The 20,057-nt window shown below is 41.2% G+C and overlaps 1 long non-coding RNA gene across 2 annotated transcripts in view; it reads left to right on the top strand.

Annotated features, from left to right (window-relative positions):
* LOC118016583 overlaps positions 1 to 20,057 on the top strand; it is a 452,221-nt gene that overhangs the window by 132,633 nt on the left and 299,531 nt on the right. The window lies entirely within an intron of this gene.

The raw sequence follows: 20,057 nt of genomic DNA, 5'->3' as shown, positions 1-20,057 counted from the left end.
GCAGTATAAACATTGTAAACTGACATTATATTTTCAAGGCCCTTGCATAATGCCAGCGCTTTCTAGTGTTTAATAACATCCTAATAATCGTAGGGTAAAAATGCCGTTTTCTATTCCAAATCTGAAATGGATTCTCCAGTAAGAAAGGAAAGCGCCGAAATGGAAAGGACAGACTGTTAGTATGGGAGGCGTCATTTCGGAGATTGGCCACGGCTCTCAGTTGGCCGGTTACCCCAGAATACAGAGGGTTTAGGTGATGCTGTATAGCGCATTTGACTGCGAAGCCGACCCTAATGCCCACATCTCTAACCACATCCTTTCCCCTGCTCTGCCTTCTGCAGCCTCATGCACTTGCTAGTACCCCATCTCTTGTTTGCCAGTATGCTGGGAGATATTTTCTATTATTGGCTGTCTAGGGTAAAAAACTTGTCATGTTGACATGATATAGGACAGTAGCCATAGTTACAGATAGCCGCAGATGCGAGTTTGTTTGTGCCCACGTTCTCTGAGTGCAAGCAAGGTCTAGCAGCGCTCCAGTTCTGGTAGAGCTTAGCAAGGTAATTAGAAAAATAGAAGTTTAAACCAGGCAAGAAGAATTAAACTAACTGGAACAAACGCAATAAACAGAATCGAATCTTTTGTCTCAGCACCTGGTGACTCAGTGAAGCACAGGGATCAATGACAAAATCCACCCAGCTTTGCGACGGCATCTCTACCTGCTAAAAGTGGTAAATAGGTAGCAGACTGGAGTGTTCCGTCTCCTTGGGTGGTTTTTATTCACATCACATAGATCTCCTTGCAAACACTCTCCAGTTACTTGCAACTAAATGACCTCACTCATTGACGTAAAGGAGGTTTGATATCTAAAAAAAATATTAGGTATTGATGATTTTTTGCCTCTTTTTATATATTGACTGTAGTGTACACAGGGCAAAAGTCTTTAAGAACTAACACATCAAAATTATAAAACGTCTGGATGTGAAGTTCATAAAGCCAAAACTACTTTTTTTCTTAAACAAAGGCAGATGCTTTGTGTAGATGGATATCTCTTTCCTGTGTTCTAGGCATTTACTTTCATTTTTGAAACCTTTTAAGTGCTACATGAGGCACCTGGCCCTGGAGTGAAAAGAGATTAAAAACACCTTGGGGAATCTTAATTCCTTCTAAATCACCTTTTTCCCCCTTAAAAAAAAAAAAAGGAGTTGGTCTCGAATGAAATATGGAACCTTATCTACCTTATGAATAATCTCCTCTTTTTTCTCCCCTCTCACTGCCCCAGAGTTCCAGAGCCTGCTGATAGATAGGGGGTGATTAAAAATTCTCATCGTGCCTGTGTGCCTTGTACCCTCTCCTTTGTCATTCTGCATTTGGGTATCAAAGCCACAGCATCTATGTTCTTTGAAGACTAAGCAGGTTGGACATGCAATTTAGATGAAAAACAATTACTCTGTGTAAGCTTGCTTTTGGCAAGAGTGTATTAAGGCTCATCTCATTGATGGGAAACAAAAGCTGCACTTCATTCTCATGAATTTCAAATGAGAGCGAGAGAGAGAAAGAGAAGGAAACAGTGAGTTTTCTGGCAGGAGCTTTTCTGCATAACCTTTCTCTGACGAGTGGATGCCTTTCTTGCTAGAATACCCTTAGCCTTCGCTTGGATAATAATGCACTTCTCGCCCTTGCACAGATGGTGCAAATGATCATACCGCTCAACTGATGGGGAGCCTTTGAAACACAAAAAGAGGACTAAACAGTTGAAGTGTGTGCCGTGACCTTTTTTTTTTTTTTGGATTTAGGAAAGGCAGAGAATTAATGGACACATTGCATTGACACCTTTTGTGTTGAAACACAGATGTGTTTCATTTTGAGAAAACAAGCAAACAAAAGGCATGCTTGTGAGTTAGCTTTGTTTAAAGTCATATTAGGGCCTTAAGAAACACCATGTTATCTTCAAGGGCTCAGTCTGAAAATCTGAGTTGAGAGAGTTACATCAGATCTTCGACTTCTGAATAATGTGTTACACCTTGCTTGTGATGCCAGAATGAGCTCTTGGCCTTGCCCTTGGAGGGATGGCCGACCAAGCCACGCGGGCTGCCACTGAGTGGGGCCCAGCCTTGCTCTTAGGAGGCCCATGCTCACCAACAACTTCACCCAGTTCAAAAACACCAAGGACACATGGAAGATAGTGTTGAAAAGGAATAAAAGTCACCCAAGCCCGACAGGCTTTGTGTGTGTTCGTAGGCATGTGCGTGAAGGAGAAGCAGAGCTGGCTTCACGGGAACACGGCCTCTCTGGTCTCCCCGAGCCCCGTGCTTGAAGGCTCTGTGCTGTTTCAGTGGTCTGCCGTCTCTCTTGGAATTTCCCCTATGCCCTGGGCCCCACATGTCCCAAGGAGGAGAGAGAGTTTATCGCGGAGGATGGAGGACGGAAGGGTGTTTTGGGGTGGATGCTATCACTGCCCTGTGTCAGAATTTTCTAGGCGCAACCCTGGTGTAGTTCTCCTCCCTCCTGAAGGGCAGGCTCAGTGAATGGTCCTCCTCTGGAGATGCCACTGAGGGAACGAAGTTTGCTCCAAGTGAGTTGTATGTCTCTTCACGTACTCACCTCAGACATTGTATTCTTGTCCCAACCTGTTCCATTATCTGAGCTTACTATTACCTGAGTGGCTTCACAACAAGATGTGGTTTGTTGACTCATGGTTAACAGGTGGAGATTTTTTCCCCCCTTTTTCTAAGAAAGCAAGGTCTCAGTTTCAGTTTGGGCTATGAACAGATTTGTATTCCTGTCTGGCGTTTATGGTTTGAAGTTAAATTACAGATTTTCCTTATAGCTTATGGTCAAGTTCTAGTCCCTAAGCTGGCTAATGTTGGAGGTTGGGTAAAATTCTACTGGATCTCTTCAACTTAAATGTCTTATATAGGTGAAAAAATGTGACTGGGGACTTGATAAGATGTACCTTAGGATATTTTTGAGAAGCCATAAAGCATAGAGTAAAAGAGAACTAGGCCTGGATTCTGGCTCTGCCATTTCAGAGTATATCCTTTTAGGAAAGTAATTTTGCTGCATTAAGACTTAGTTTCCTCACCAGTAAAATGGGGTTAAGAATATGACCTTTCAGGGATTGTGTCAGTATTATATAAAATAATATATATTAAGTGATTAAAACAGTTCATGGCGTGTGGTACAGGTTTTTAAAAATTATTATTATAACTATATACATTTAGTTATTTAGAGTAACTGGCTATTATCGATCTTCCTAATCTTAACCCTCTTAGACGGGCCAACCTCACTATTCAAAGCCCATGTTCAAACGAGACTTCCTAAATGCGTGTAGAAAAGAAAACAATCAGGAAAGTATAAACTAGCTTTACTTAATTTTTAAGGATATTTCTCTTTTTTTAATATTTTACTTATTTATTTGAGAGAGAGAGAGAGACCATGAGTGGGGGGAGGGCTAGAGGGAGAAGCAGGCTCCCTACCGAGCAGAGAGCCCCATGTGGGGCTTGATCCCAGGACCCTGGGATCATGACCTGAGCTGAAGGCAGATGCTTAACCTACTGAGCCACCCAGGTGCCCCTTAAGTATATCTCTTAATAAAATATCTATAACTTTCCTGAATAAAGTATGTGATTTCCTATCCAATGGGCTTAGAGTTAGATCTACGTAGGGCGTGGACACAAATTTTTCTGACTTTGGATCTGTCTGTCTCCCTTTATATCATACAGCCTCCCAGATCTCTACATAGCTGGTGAAATCTCAAACTCATCTAAAACCCACAACATAATAATATAAAGGCTTTCCATTTATTGAGCTTTTTGTTCACTCCTAAATAGTAAGCCTGTGAGTTGTAACTCTACTGCCATGCATCTCCCTTGGAGGAGGTCCTGCTTCATGGCGAACATCACAGCTGTGACATGCTTTTCTTTTTTTTAATTAATTAATTTATTTTTAAGAGATTTTATTTATTCATTTATTTGAGAGAGAGAGCACATGAGAGGGGGGAGGGTCAGAGGAGAAGCAGACTCCCTGCTAAGCAGGGAGCCCGATGTGGGACTCGATCCCGGGACTCCAGGGTCATGACCTGAGCCGAAGGCAGTCGCTTAACCAGCTGAGCCACCCAGGCGCCCTGTGACATGCTTTTCATCCTGTGAATGAGATCCTCTGTGGGGTTTTTTTGTTTTTGTTTTTTTTATAAGTACAGGGTGTTTATGAATTCCTCATGCAATTTTAAAATTTGATAACTTGCATATCACAGAAGCACACGATAAGCATCTCCTGCAAACCAATTTTGGGGAGTTTTCAACACTCTCCAATTCAAATATCAAGACTCCAGCCCAAGGACCATCTTTAGGGATGCGTTGTTCATTTGGATTTCCTAAGCTGTTGAAAACATTCTCTATTTGGTGCTGAGTAATTTCATGAACTGCCTCTCTGAGCACAACCCTAAATTTCTTCAAAGTGTGTGGTTTTGATGAGGAGGCAGGTTTATACAGGTCTCATGAAAAAAAAGAAGTCTGAAAAGGGGAGGGGTGATAGAAAGTAGCCAGATAGTTTGTCCTGGTCTGCCAGTACATTTTGTGAAAAGGATGTCATGGATGAGCCATTAACTATTTGAAATAAGATCATGCAGACAGGAAGTACAATCCAAAATAATGAAATTGTCCTAATTTAGGGGAATGTTTCATAACATCTCAAAGTAATACCATATAAAGTGTGTATATATTTTATACAAGAGGATCAATAACTCACATTTTACTGAGACCAGATATTGAATAAAATGAACATAAGTACTAACACCTTTCCATTATTAAAATCTCAAATTGTATACTTATACAACTACCTTATGTATAGATCTATAGACCCCCATCTCTCTAAACATATACACATGTTCACATTGCTGCATAGATCTACTAAATGTATTTTTCTGCCTTCCAAGGCCCATGTATTTTTAAAACAAACCAATCATTTATAGCAGTCAAGTTATTGGTATACTGACTGTAGTAACAGAGAGGAAGTTGTATCAGTTTTAGAAAATATATCACCTCTCTTTCATACAGTTCTCTTCCTGGAAATTCCCAGTTAAGCTAAGAGGAAGGAATCTAAAATAAATGAGATTTTTACTAAAACAGCTTTAATTTTAATATGGTCAGCAGCCATAAGGCATAAGATTTTGCCTTAGTTCTTTGAAGTTATTTATTTATTTATTTTTTAAGATTTTATTTATTTATTTGAGACAGAGAGAATGAGAGACAGAGAGCATGAGAGGGAGGAGGGTCAGAGGGAGAAGCAGACTCCCTGCCGAGCAGGGAGCCCGATGCGGGACTCGATCCCGGGACTCCAGGATCATGACCTGAGCCGAAGGCAGTCGCTTAACCAACTGAGCCACCCAGGCGCCCTGAAGTTATTTATTTTTAAATTAAATTTATTATTTTTGCCAGGAATTTGCAATTACCTGTAATATAATTTTATCACTTTTTTATTGAGCTATAATTAACATGTAACATTATATTCGTTTCTAGGTGTACAACATAATGATTTGATTTTTGTATATATTTTGAAATGATCACCACAATAAGTCTAGTTAACATCCTCGTCACCCCTTATTGTGGCTTTTAAAAATGAAGATGCAAGGTGTATTGAGTGATTTGCGGTAGGATGGGTACTGTGGATTAACATCTGGGAGGAATGTGATTTAGAAGAAAGAGGCCAGCTTTGTAGGAAGATCTAAGTTTGGGGCCAGTGAACATTTTTCACATGGTGTCGTGTGTCTCTGGGGCAAGTGTATACAATTCTTTGCCTTAGTTTGTTAATCTGAAAAGGTTGTTATTAAGATTACACCCAATATACAAAGCACCCAGTACACTGCATAGAAGGACCCAGTAGATGGAACCTGACAATACTAATTATAGATATAGGTTTGTGCTGAACCCTTTGGACTTCTACTACACACAGTGTGCATAAAGTCAGAGTACCCAAAAGCTCATGAATTATACTTTAACTCCTTTCTATAAAGTGCATTTTGAAAAACCACGGTAACATAAAACCATAACTCATAGAAGGAGGTTGTGTGCCTTTTGGCCTTTTTTTGGTTTCACTTATAACAGAAAATAATGGCTTTTATTTATTTATTTATTTATTTATTTATTTATTTTTGCCTTTGGAATCTAGCATGATGGCAAAATTGGTAGTTATCTTTACCAATCTATGTGGATGTTGAATTGCCTTTTTAAAAAAAGATTATTTATTTGAGAGAGAAAGCACCCACAGGGAGGGGCAGAGGGAGAGAATCTTTAAGTAGACTCCCTGCTGAGCACAGAGTCCAACATGGGGGTCGATCTTAGGACCCATGAGAACCAGAACCTGAGCCGAAACCAAGAGTCAGACGCTTAACTGACTTAGCCACCCAGGTGCCCAAATCGCCTTCTTAAAAGAAGACTATTGTCCACTTAGATTTCTTATCATATATATATTATATTATATTATATATATTGCTTGAAATCAAGACTTTGTTTAGCTTAAATGATCGAGCAGAACTTGCAATGCTATTGTTTTTAAATGCTATATTTTCTTGTTGGTAGAGAAATCAAGAGAATTTCTATGTACTTAGAAATTAGAACAAAATGTGCCCCCCCCAAAGCAGTTCAGAAATCTATATTTTAGATTATCCCAAGTTTCTACTTAAGAGCTATGAATTGTAATGGAGATCAGACTTCTCTATGTGTTTCAGGTTGTCAGCTATAATTAAACAAAATGCCCAGAGCTTTCCAGTTGAACATAGATGACAATGAACCAGTGACCAAAAAATTGTTGTCAAATGAAACAGTATCAGTAAGTGACATCTGCATTTGCTCAGAACCTCATAAGGTCCTGGCATGTATCTACTTTTCTATAAATCTTGAGCTTCAAAGAGGCTGAAAATTCTTTTTGTATTGATTTTTCCTGGTTGATTTTGTTGAATAAAGCTAATGTGCAGACATTGAGAATGAACATAGAAGGGGCTTTGGAACCATGTGGCATTTGTCTAATTTCCAGGACAATAATACCTCTGAAAAGAAAATTGATTCAGAATATGATATAGAACACATGCTAGAGTGAATCTCAAAGTCTTGAATTCGTCGTGAGCATGAAATGTTAGTACCTCTGAGACTATTCACAGGAAATCCAGAAATGTTGTCTGCTTCTGACACATTTCTTTTTCTTTCAATAAAAATCAGATCTGGGCTGGTGCTAGCGTTAAGCCCTCGGGTAGCTGGAATGAAGCTGCCATCTGGTGAAATTCCACTATTTATCATACCAGCTTTATGGGTGACTTAAATAGTCCACTCCCAACATTTTGACACAATGCAATTATTTTGCTTTAGATAGTCAGCATTTGTTTGTTTGAAAAGGTTGTTGCTAAAAGTACCATCTTCAGATAAATGTGCTCAGTTTTGTATTTTAGATGTATTTCACAACCACACTTCTATAAATAGGTTGGAAAATAGCTAGATACTGATTTGTGGTTGACAGCTAGTTTTAGTAGTATTCAGAATTTCTCCAAGGATACTTTGACTGGTTCCCTTGGGTCTTTACAGCTCATGAAAACTCCAAACAGTTTTAAAGACAAGTGGAAGAAAAAATATTTAACACAATATGTTCAAATCTCAGTGGATTACCTTGTTCCAGATTTTCCAAACTAGTTTAAGTTTCAAACATTTTTTTTTCCAATTGTTTTTTTGAGCATTTATTGTGATTATTTCAATGTGTTCTGTGAATAACAAAAGGTGCAGTCAGTGCTTAATTTAGACATGGGAAAGCCCAGGTCCAGGTGCTATCTATACCTTGTGTTTGTATGTGTCCTTTTTCTTGTTGGTTAAGGACATGGATTCAGGAGTCTGTCTGTCTTCCAAATGGGCTCTGCAGGAAATGTTGGGCAAGTTACTAAATTTCTTTTGTTTTGGTTTCTTTGTCTGTATGAATATGGATGCTAATAGTGCCTACTTCATGGGGAGTTAGGAGGATTAAGTAAGTTAGTACCTTTAAAGAATTTTGAGGGGTGCTTGGGTAGCTCAGTCAGTTGAGTGACTGACTTGGTTTTGGCTCAGGTCATGATCTCAGGGTCCTGGGATTGAGCCCCATGTCAGGTTCTGCGCTCAGCGGGGAGTCTGCTGGAGATTCTCTCTCCTCTGCTCTCCCCCACTTGCATGCTCTCTCTCCATCTAAAAATAAATAAATAAATCTTTAAAAAAAGAGAATTTTGAAATGTTTGCCTTATAGGGGATCTGTGATAGGTATTATCTTCTATTACATATGTGTGTATGTGTATAAATATGGTATATGTGAGTATGTATGTATATGTATACACTTGTGTGTGTGTGTGGATACATGTGTGCAAACAATATGTAGTAGAAATAGACATCGATAAAACCTAAAATATCTTCAGTGTTCCTTCTCATGTCTCATTGCTATTCCCATCGTTGGTTATATGAAAATTGCTATATTATCCAAATATGTGTTAAATAACAAAATACTAAACTAGGCTCTTCATCGAAGACATAAAGACATATACGAAGCTGGATGCTTTCAAGGTTTTTCACTTACCCCTTTTCTCTCATCTTATCCTCAAATATTTTTTACATATTTTGTAAGTCTAGAGAGCATTTACGTTGCTGGAATGATCCATCCAGAATCTTCCAGATGTGTTTATGTAATTCATGGTGTGTGGGCATTTCTCTGTGGCGATTCCATGTGGATATCGAGCAAAAGACTTAACACAACATTTCTGTTCTTTCCCCTTATGAAGAAAGTGGTTTTCCTTCTATCTGGTAACTTTTGCCTCTTCAATCGATGTTCCTTGGAGATGCCAGTAAATGAGTTTTTTTCACCATTCCTTCACATGCCATGCTGTCTGCCACAGTCTTCCCAAGGTTCTGGTGTTTCTCTTTGTCTGCACTTACCTTGGAGCGTGATCATAGACGTGGTGCGGGTGAAGGGCGAATCGAAGATCAGTACGGGGAAGTCCGGTAGTCCTTTCCTCCCAAAGATGGAAAATGTTCTGGACTGAAGATTGACTGTCTGAGTCACTTGACTTTCCTCTGTGAGTGCTCAGCATGGAGCAGTATCTACTCTCCCTGTTTTACTTTTTTCATTTTAAAGATCCAATTACCTTCTCTTGAATATTGCAGTGGGCCTGCTGACCTAATAATTCTTTCATCCCTAATTTCCATCATTATCTCTGCTTGAAGTTCCCTCACACGCACACCTCGGCCAGAGGATGCGTGTGAAGGACACAGATCCCCCTCTTACAGGAAAGGCTCGGATCTCCGGAGAGCCGAGTCTCAAGTGCATGGCGAATGTTTGTTCCTCATTTTCTGGGGGCGTTTGTCAGGTAGGCTGTTTTAGATTTAGATGTGGTCTCGCTGACTGCAGTAGCAAGGCTGGTTGTGCTCTTCAGAAATGCTGAGACAGGCACAGCCTGGGGGGGCCTCGGGAAGTTTGTCCCTCAGTGAGTCTACAGGTTCAGCAGTCCTGAACATTTTCTCTCCAGCTCTGTCCCTTTGTCACTCTCTGCAGCTGCCAACACCAGTCAGTAGTTTGCAATGTGTTCTTTCTGATACAGAACTGTCAAATCTCTGAGAAATAGATGATTCCTTCTTGGGGATTCAGCAAGTAAGAACAGGTGTCGGTTTTCATGATGATGTGTGAAAGAATTTGCTGGACTCCATTTCTGGGAGGCATAGTGCTGGTAAAATAGAGAGAATATTAGACTACAAATAAGAATGACTAATATTATTAGCTACCGTTGTTGAGAGTCTGCTGTGGGCCAGACACCATAACAAGTGTTTTAGGTATCATAGGTCTGTTGAGCTACAAAATAGCACAATGACACTGCAAGGTAGGTGTTATTCCTCCCACTTTACCTTAAGTGGGCTGAAGCTCAGAGGGAGGTAGATTCTTGCTCAACATGGCAGACTCAAGAGAGAGGTAAAGTCACCTTCTGGTGACTAAATCCTCTCCTCCCCCTGCGGAGAAGCTTAGCTGCTGAGATGCTTCTGTGCATTTGGAATTTCTGGTACGTTCTGTTTCGGGGAGGAACTGCCCCCTGATGGAGATGCCAAAGGACGTGTCAGCACACTGTGAGATGTGTGAGACTTTCTGTGTCTCAGCTGGCTTGCGTCATCTGCAAGTGTGCAGTCTGCTGGGGAAGACGTCAAGTGTTTGCCAGGCAAGGCCAGGGGGCTCCCTGCCTTCTCCACAATCTGCTCGTCGGGCGGCCTCTTGTGCTTTTTTTTTTTAAATGGTAAAATATACATAACAGCGGGGCGCCTGGGTGGCTCAGTCGGTTGAGCGGCTGCCTTCGGCTCAGGTCATGATCCCAGGTTCCTGGGATCGAGCCCCGCGTCGGGCTCCCTGCTCAGTGGAGAGTCTGCTTCTCCCTCACTCTCTGCCTACTTGTGCTCTCTCTCTATCTCTCTGTCAAATAAATAAATAAAATCTTTAAAATATACATAACATAATAGTCATCATTTGAACCATTTGTAAGTGTACAATTCTGTGGCATTAAATACATTTACAGTGTTGTGTAACCATCCTCTACTCAGAACTTTTTTCATCGTCCTTAACAAAAGCACCGTACCCATTAAATAGCAACTCTCACCTCCTCCTCCAGCCCTCCCCGCCCCCTGCCCTCTGTTCTTCTTTCAGACTCCATGAATTTGCCCATCCTCCGTATTTCATATATGTGGTATCACACAGTGTTTGTCCTTTTGTGTCTGGCTTATTTCACTAAGCATGCTTTCAAGGTCGATCCATATTCTAGCATATATAAAAATTCAGTTCCTTTTAATGACTGAATAATAACCCCTTGTATGTCTGTATCACAGTTTATTTAGCCATTCATCTGTTGATGGGCCTGGGTTGTTTTTTGGGAGGGAGTCATTGGATGATTTCTTTTCCCAAGTCCTCAGGGACCTCACGCCCCATGCTGCATACCCAGGGTTTTCTTTTGGAGAGTATGTAGTGGTTCATGGTGTCTTAGTCAGTTTGGGCTACCGTTGCAAAATACCATAGGCTGGGGGGCTTATAAACAACAGAAATATATTTCTCATAGTTCTGGAGGCGGGAAGTCTGTGATCAGAGTGCCAGCACTGTTGGGGTCTGGTGAGAGTCTTCTGATTTGGAGGCTGCTGACTTCTCATATTGTCACATGGTGGAGAGCAGAGAGAGAGGAAGCAAGCGCTCTTGTCTCTCTTTTTTATAAGGATTTTATTTATTTATTTGAGAGAGAGAGAGAGCACAAGCACGGGGAGAGGCAGAGGGAGAGGGAGAAGCAGGCTCCCCGCTGAGCAGGGAGCCCGATGCGGGACTTGATCCCAGGACCCTGAGATCATGACCTGGGCCGAAGGCAGATGCTTAACTGACTGAGCTGCCCAGGCGCCCCTCTTGTGTCTCTTCTTAGAGGGACATTAATCCTACTCATGACTTCACCTTCATGACCTAATTATGTCCCAAAGACCTATCTCCTAATACCATAATATTGGGGGTTAGGATTTCAATGTATGAATTTGGGGGGAGGGCACAAACATTCAGTCCATAACAACGAGATTCTTCAGAATGGACCATATAAAGACTGGCAGTTTAAATTCGGTTTCCACCAAGTATTTATTGAGCCCCAAGTAGAGGTCTGTTGCTGTATTTGACAGGAGGCATGTCCATTAGCAGATAATGGAGTACAGTGCCTTCTAGGGAAATTTACCCCAGAGCTCACGCATGCACATCCTTACACGCCTTCACTCTCCCAGTCACCATCCCCACTACAGACACATACAACTTTCTATCCCTCCCAGATCCCTTCCCAAACAGGCGAGTAACCATGAAAACATATATCCAAATACATAATAGAGAAGAACTGATGGAAGGTACGAGGAGGGCAAGATGGCTGTTCTCTTGAGTGGTCAGGCAGGCCTTGGAGAAGAGATGGAATTTGAGCCAGATCATAGAAGATGGGCATGGCTTGTGTAGGCATAAAAGGATAGAGGGTAAGGGTCTATCAGAGCAAAGAAACCACTTGAGCAAAGTCTCAGTGGGGAGTGTGGTGGGATTTCTGGGCAAAGGTTTATGTTGGAGAAGGGAAATAGGGAGGTGTAAAGGGAGGAATGGATAGATGGTAGAGAGCTTATAATTCTAGGTTGAGGATCTTGAACTTTACTTGGCATGCAATGGGGAGCTCTGGGATAGATAAACGACACCATCAATCTGAAAAAGTCTATAAGCCAGTAACCTGCATTAATTAAGGGCCACTATTGGGCTGGGCACTTGGGTTAGAAAGGTGAAAGTATCACTCAGGATGGAACCTGGTGAACATGACAGTTTGAGGGTTAGGACAGGAGGGGTTGGAAAAGAAGAGAGAAAACAAAGATCTAAGGAAGGATGTATAAGAGTGTGATCTTAAAAGTTGGCAAGGGGAGTTTCCCTGAGAGTTTGGTTATTGTTATGAGTTGCATTAAGATCCTGAAGGGGAAGGATGGGATCTTGCTGTTGGTTTAACAGGTGGAAGCATGTGGATGGATGTGTTAGGCAGAGCCTTATGGAATGGGGTAGAGGGGGCAGAAGCCAATGTACGATGGGGTGAAGAAGAGGGTTTGCAGACATGAAGACGTTGAATGAAGAGCGTGCTTTCCAAATACATGATGATGAATAAAAGAGCTGAGTATGGTGGTGGGCTGGAGAGGACAATATGCTTAAGAGATCTACTATTATTATTGTCCTTGGTTATTGCTGTTAGAAGAAAGGGCAACTAAAACATGTTTTACATTGGTGGGAAAGAACTAGAGGAGATGGTGGGTTAGGAACAGGGATCTGACAATGAACTGCGGACTGGACTGAAGTTTGGAAGTGCCCAGATGACAGGGAGCTGTTTCAGGCAGCCCGGGGAGGTGTCGGAGAACCACAGCCTAGACAGAAATCGAATAAAGGGGGATAAAGAGAGTTATCAGTGAGGCTTCTGGAGAAGGAGGAACAGGACTTGGTATTGGATTAAAGGTTGAAAAATAAACATCCAAGAAGTCACCGAGCTTGGCTTGGGTGATGTGGTGCATTTGACATGCTGGGCCCATTTCTGCCAGACTCCCTAAAACAGCCCAGGCTCACTGTCACACATGCGTCCAGCGCTTCTGACAGTGACCCTGAAGAAATGTCAGACTTGGAATTTTTCTTTGAACTGTATCCCTTTGTATTAGGATCCGTGTTATGTGATCTTCCCAAACTAATTGTTCTGATTACTGTGCATGTCCTCTGCCATCTTTCTTCCCATGAGTATGCAGCCACGGAAAAGAGGCTGAGTCATTAGGGGAAGAAAGAGACACACAAGACCACATCTGTGGGGGCTCAATGACCTGTCAGTCTAGGAGCCTCGGGCCGCTGTACAACGTACCGGTTCACATCATCATTTTGTTGTCAAAGCTTCTTTTTTTTTTTTTTTTTTTTGCTTTCTTCCTTTTGCTCCCTGCTTCAAACTTATTTTTGGAGTATTTTAGTGACCTTGACCATGAAATGAAATGATGATGCCACTTCTCAAGAGAAATGTGTTTAAGATGTGCTGGTTCATGAAAGAGAATCGTCAGTCAGAATTCCCCAAGGACTTAACCTTCATCTGCGTTTCAAAGAGAAAAGCTGCTTTCTTCCCCTCACACAGAGACCTCCAGCCCTCCTCCTCCTCCTCCTCTGTCTCTTGCCAGCTTGCCTGAGTAAGAGTAGATTCTTTTTTTTTTTTTTCTCTTTGGAGTCTCATGGCGTGGCTGCAATAGTGATTTGGATGGCAATAGTGATTTTTATCCTTTCTCTCTGATTCTTTCTGTAAGTGGAAGAGGGGAAAGAATCAAGTGGTTCTGTCTTCTGACAACAGGGCCATGCAAGTCTCTCTTCACACCCCACCCCCACTCCCCAACCCTTCGTGGATTGGGAGTAATTTTTTTTTTTTTTTTAAGTAGACTCCACACTCAACATGGGGCTGGAACTCATAACCCCGAGATCAAGAGATGGATGTTCTACTGACTGAGCCAGCCAGATGCCCCAGGAGTCTTTTTTTTTTTTTTTAATTGCTTATGATTGCAGTCTTACTTTATGGGTATTCCCGACTAGTCGTTCAGGGTGTCCTGAAGGGAAACAAGAGCAGCCTTCTGGCGCACCTGGATAAAGAGAACACAGATGTGAAGCTGGCCATGTGGTGGAGAGCAGGGAGAAGGCTGAGTGCCGGGGCTCCAGAGCTGGGGTAACAACATGCGAACCTGAGTGGCCTGAGGCAGAGAGGACTGTCTTCGATGGGCTTGGCTGAGTGCCCTGGAGCTGACAGGGTCTAGACCAGTTTCCATTGGCTGTCAATCTTCATGTGAGTGGGAATTTTGCTGTGCTTGCTCTGTGTCCTCTCATTTGCAGCCTGCCCAGAAGTCATTTAGGGGTATGACTTGGGCTTACAAATGTAGCTCTCTCTTTCTTTGGACACTCAATGAAGATGCTTCCCAAGGATGCCTTAAGAATAGCTGGTGGGCCCCAGCAGAGTCCTGGATCCCTTGTGTGCTGGGGGAAAGGGACTTCAGGGCTTACGGTGTAGAGGGTTGATTATTTCAGTATATGTCTATGGGCAATGGATGCCACTGTTACCTTCAGGAATACACATGCGAAGTGCTGGTCTTAACCACTCTGGACCTACCACTACGTCTGTTTTTCTTTCATTCTGGGTGAATCCTACCTAGTAAAATTGTGCTAACATTTCTGGCAAAATTGCTGTTCCTTCCTCTCTGTTTCTACCTTTGCCTATTCTTCCCTTATTGTGTATTATATATACATATATATTATTACACATATATTTTATATTACATATATGTATATGCACATATATATTACACACACCACATATTACATATACACACACCACACATGTACATACATATAACACAATACATATGTACACACATGTACATATATGTGCATATGTTACACATGCACATATATTACATATATATACATGTGTATATTATATATTGCACATATATATTATATATACACACACATGTACTACTCCTGATAAATTTTAAAGAAAGAATGGGCCACATTTTTTTTTTTTTAACATTTTATGTATTTATTTGACAGAGAGATAGCGAGAGCGGGAACACAAGCAGGAGGAGTGGAAGAGGGAGAAGCAGGCTTCCCGTGGAGTGGGGAGCCTGATGCGGGACTCGATCCCACACTGGGATCATGACCTGAGCCGAAGGCAGACGCTTAACAGACTGAGCCACCCAGGCGCCCCAGAATGGACCACATTCTTATTCGCTAAAGGAAAGAATCCCAACTACTTATCTCATTTGAAAAACCGTATTTTTGGTGAATTGACACACATAAATCTCAATCTTTTAAGTACTTATTTAATTAAATACTTTTTCACTGGGGAAGCAGTTGCATGGGAAAAGCGAAGGCACAGCCCATAAGGGCCCCTTACTTGTGGTTCATGGTTCAGATATGCAAATGTTTTTAAATGTAATTACTTTTGAAGATGTTTGATTTCATGAAATAAATTATTCTTGCTTCCATCTACTAAGACACAGAAAGAAGTTTCATAAATTGATGTAAAACTGGTCTCTATTAGTATGTCTAATCTCAGTCTCAAATCTATGAGATTTCGATATTTGAAGAAATATGGCAAGACCATAAAAGCGGCTCTTATTGAGAGTTTGGAATTCAGTAATTTTGAGAGATTTAAAAGAAGTTTGAAAAAATACATAGCTAGTTTTTCATGCTGACTTTAAGTGAGAGTTGAATTTACTTTCCTATTATGATTTTTTGAGTGGGTGACACTAGAAAAGAATAATTTTTTTAAGCAGAATTGATGCTTCAGAAAATTCCTTCTTCCTTTTGAAATTGTTAACAGGCAATTTCTTTCCAAAGCATTAAGTACTAGCTTCTTCTAGAATAGATTCTTTTTCCAACAGCAAGCTCCAAATGATTCAGGAAAAGTTATTTTTTCAAGACTTGGGGGGCGCCTAGGTGGCTCAGTCGGTTAAGCGTCGGACTCTTGATCTCAACTCAGGTCTTGATCTCAGGGTGGTGAGTTCAAGCCCCACATTTGGCTCCACACCCAGTGTGGAGCCTACTTAAAAAAAAAAAAAAAAGAATATTATCTTGGGTCAGGTAGATAGATCTCACCATGGGAGAAGCTGACATGTGCTAGCTTCCTCTGTTTCTCCCACTCTCTTGGAATAACTAAGTATCTCCAAAGAACAGCCAGGATAAAAATAACACAAAGCGTCCAAAGAGCACATACTATAAGAACATTAGCAAATGTGATAATTTATTTTATGCTGCCAGCATGAGGGTAATGGAGCTGTGATGATTGACCATTCTTGTGTGATATCAGTAAAATTCATTATCTGTGGGATGTTTCCTGTGCTGCGTATAGATTTACTATGAGCTGATCCTGCATAGGCAGGCATGTGGGGGAAAATGTAGCAGCAATGTAGAAAGGGAAATGGCCTGGGATGATAGCCTGGCTGCAAGTAAGGATGTTCTTGTGTTGAAGATCAGTGCAATTGAAAGGATTTAGCAGTCAGATTATCAAGGTAGTCGCTGGAGGGCTTAATCATTGCCCTCAACATTTCTTCTGTGCAGTGATTTGAATGGGAAGGATGATGTAACAATCACAGTCCCCTGAACAAGGTACTTCAGGTTCCCCAACTCTATAGTAGGTAGGTAATTCAAGACCAAGCATTTAGAAGTACAACCAAGTGGTAAAAGATTTGAGGAGTCAGGGACAATGATTAGAGGGCTGATAGCAATTATGGGAATATTTGCTTCTGTCAGCTGTGGGTCTTACAGTTCTAGGGTATTTCTCTGGGGTGCTGAGGTTTTATTGCAAATTTCTAGTCAACTTGAAATTTAGGGTGTTAGTAGTAAGGGTATTGAATTTGCTAGACAATTCCAAAATTATGTGGTTGGTTACACCTATATTGCAATAATTAAAATTATGTTCTGTAACCTAAAATGGCATGGTGGAAAAGAATAAGCTTTGAGTTTGGAGTCAGATGATGTAATTTCCAGACTTGGACCTCCTACTTCAGACTCTCTATGGGGGACAAATCCCATGTAGCCTCCGTATGCCCGAGTTATTTTGTCTATAAAATGGCTCCTACGTTCTCTACATGAGGGCATGAGAATCAAGACGTGCTGCCCTTAAGAGAGTTTTGAAATAACAACAATAAACAAGGGAGATTTCCTTCCTTGCATTTTCCTTTACTGTATTGTTTTTGTCCTTTCATCCTTGGTTTTGATGATTTGTGTCATTCGCCGAAGAGGTGTCACTGATTTAAGCCGTCTTAGCTCCGAAGTGTACATAATACATTTAAAAATGAGCCACTTTTATTATTGTCCACATCTTAGAAGTTCTAAAGTCCGTAATTTTAACTTCTAGAAATATTCAGAAGAAATATGTCTCTAACTGGCGATTTAATAACATTGTGAAATTTGATTTACGTATTAATAGTTTATTTTTTATCTCTAAACTTTAAAAGTACTTAGAGCCTGATTTATGGACACTACTTGTCCTATCACGGAGCAAAAGTGACATGACTCATGCGGTTCGCTTGGAAATGGAGCCACTGGGTGGCTCAGTCGTTAAACGTCTGCCTTCGGCTCAGGTCATGGTCCCAGGGTCCCGGGATCGAGCCCCGCATCGGGCTCCCTGCTCAGCGGGGAGCCTGCTTCTCCCTCTCCCACTCCCCCTGCTTGTGTTCCCTCTCTCGCTGTGTCTCTCTCTGTCAAATAAATAAAATCTTTTAAAAAAAATTATATGTATAAAAATGCATAGAGAACAGTCCTCTTTCCACAGCCGATACCTGTTGAGTGCCTGTTACGAGACATGCACCACACTAGGCACTCTGGATATGACAGGGCCTAGGGCAGAGATAATTCTGCTTCCAGAAAATTGCAGCCTTTAGGGAAAAGCAAGCATTAAACTAACAAAAGCAAAAAACCTAAACAAAACAAAAACAAAAACCTATTATAAAAGGGGCAATAGCTGGTGCTCTGGGGATGTGTCACAGGAGATGGACACAAGCCACCATGTAATAGAGGTTCTTTCTGGAAATCAAGAAAGATTACACATGATTTTCTATTTGTTCCCATTTTTTTTTTTTTTCAGACTTTGAATTTAGAACAAGACTTGTGTTACCGGAAAAGACACAAAGTTCATTGAGTGAAAAAAATTCAAACAAAGCATTTTGGGTCTGCTTCATCTCTTTTAATCAACAACTTCAGAAATTTAAAGCTCATTTTAAAACACATTAAAATTTAAACTAGGACACATTGCATGTTTTTTTCCTGGGTTAGTCAATGACAGATGCTGATTTTTTTTTCTAATCCTGAATATTCTAAGAGCACTTGGATTAAAGAAAGGATTCATGGCTGGCCTACCAAAATAAGAATGAATTAAGAAACCCGAAGATTTGGGGCACCTGGGTGGCTCAGTCATTGGGCATCTGCCTTCAGCTCAGGTCATGATCTCAGGGTCCTGGGATCGAGCCCCACATCGGGCTCCCTGCTCGGCGGGAAGCCTGCTTCTCCCTCTCCCACTCTGCCTACTTGTGTTCCCTCTCTTGCTGTGTCTCTCTCTGTCAAATAAATAAATAAAATCTTTTTTTTTTTAAAAAAAAGAAATGGAGAACACGTACATTTTACGATTTCTTCCTTCTCTTGGATACTTTTGTGGTGGATGGAGCACTGTTTGAGGATTTGATCTGGAGCATGTTAAGGAAAATTATAATTTCAAAGCTCTGGCTGGTTCTTCCCCTCTTAAGGATGGGAATTCAGGCTGAGTTATTTAGAAAAGCCTAACAGTGGCTTTTTTGGGTTGTGAAACTCAAGCTCTCTGACCACCACCACCACCACCACCACTGTGACCTTAGCTGGAAGAAGGCCCTTGACTGAAAAGCGCTAGAGTGTTCTGTCAAATTTTGGTGTTCTTCTGCTGCTGTACATGCCCTGAAACTAAGGTTTGTGGAGTTTCAGCAACTGGATGAGATCTATGGAGTAAAGCAGGAGAAATTCCCACGAGTGGGGATAGCCAAATAAACTTTAAGAATGTTAAGATCTTGGCGCGCCTGGGTGGCTCAGTTGGTTGGGTTGCTGACTTTTGATTTCGGCTCAGGTCATGATCTCAGGGTCCTGGGGGATTGAGCCTGTGACAGGCTCCGTGCTCAGCGGGGCATCTGTTTGAGGATTCTTTCTCTCCCTCTCCCTCTGCCCCTTGTCCTACTTGTACTCTTTCACTCTCTCAAATAAATAAATAAAATCTTTAAAAAAATTAAGAATGTTAAAATCTTGTTTTATGCTGTGTTGTCATTTCCTCTCTGTTATTCCCAAACCCTTGGGAGGAATCTGTTAAATCCTACAGCCCTTCTGTTAGTGGTGCTTTAGGGAAACAAAAGGGGAACTGTTATTTACATCGGGGAGGGTGCAGGATTGCCTACTTGTTGGGGCCAGGGCTTGGATATTAAACTGGATATTAAAGAAGAATGTACACCCAGAAGAGTGGCCTAGGGGACATCTAGATTGTACTAGTGTTATAGGAAAAATTGTGAAGTACTTGTAACCGGGCACAAAAATTACTGGGTGGTGTAGAGGTTTGATGTTCAGAATAAAGCAGTTGGTCCCTGGGAGATGCAAACAAGTTCTGTCAAGTACGTGGGATGTAATTGATGCCTCCCCCGAGATAATTCCAAATATTACATTTTATTGCCTTGGATATTGACCACATCTTTTAGCAAAATTCATTTCAGCATTGCCCATATAGGAAATTCTTCGGATACTCATTAGAGTTCTTTTTTGACATCTTACTGATTCTCTCATTAATTAATGAGTTAAATAAAATCTTGACATGTATTCATTTGGTATTTGTATGAAAATCATGATTCTACCTATTTAAAAACTATCTTTTGACACAAATTTCTTCAGAGCCGATATAGATCATGCTGATATTTCAAATGACTGAGTTCCTGACCCCTTCTTTTCTTTTTTAAAAAGATTTTATTTATTTA

Source organism: Mirounga leonina, unplaced genomic scaffold, assembly GCF_011800145.1.
Source record: "Mirounga leonina isolate KUSES-001 unplaced genomic scaffold, KU_Mleo_1.0 Mir_168, whole genome shotgun sequence".
Taxonomy (NCBI): Eukaryota; Metazoa; Chordata; class Mammalia; order Carnivora; family Phocidae; genus Mirounga; species Mirounga leonina.
Note: the sequence above shows the minus strand (reverse complement) of the source record. Positions and strands in the feature narration are given on the sequence as shown.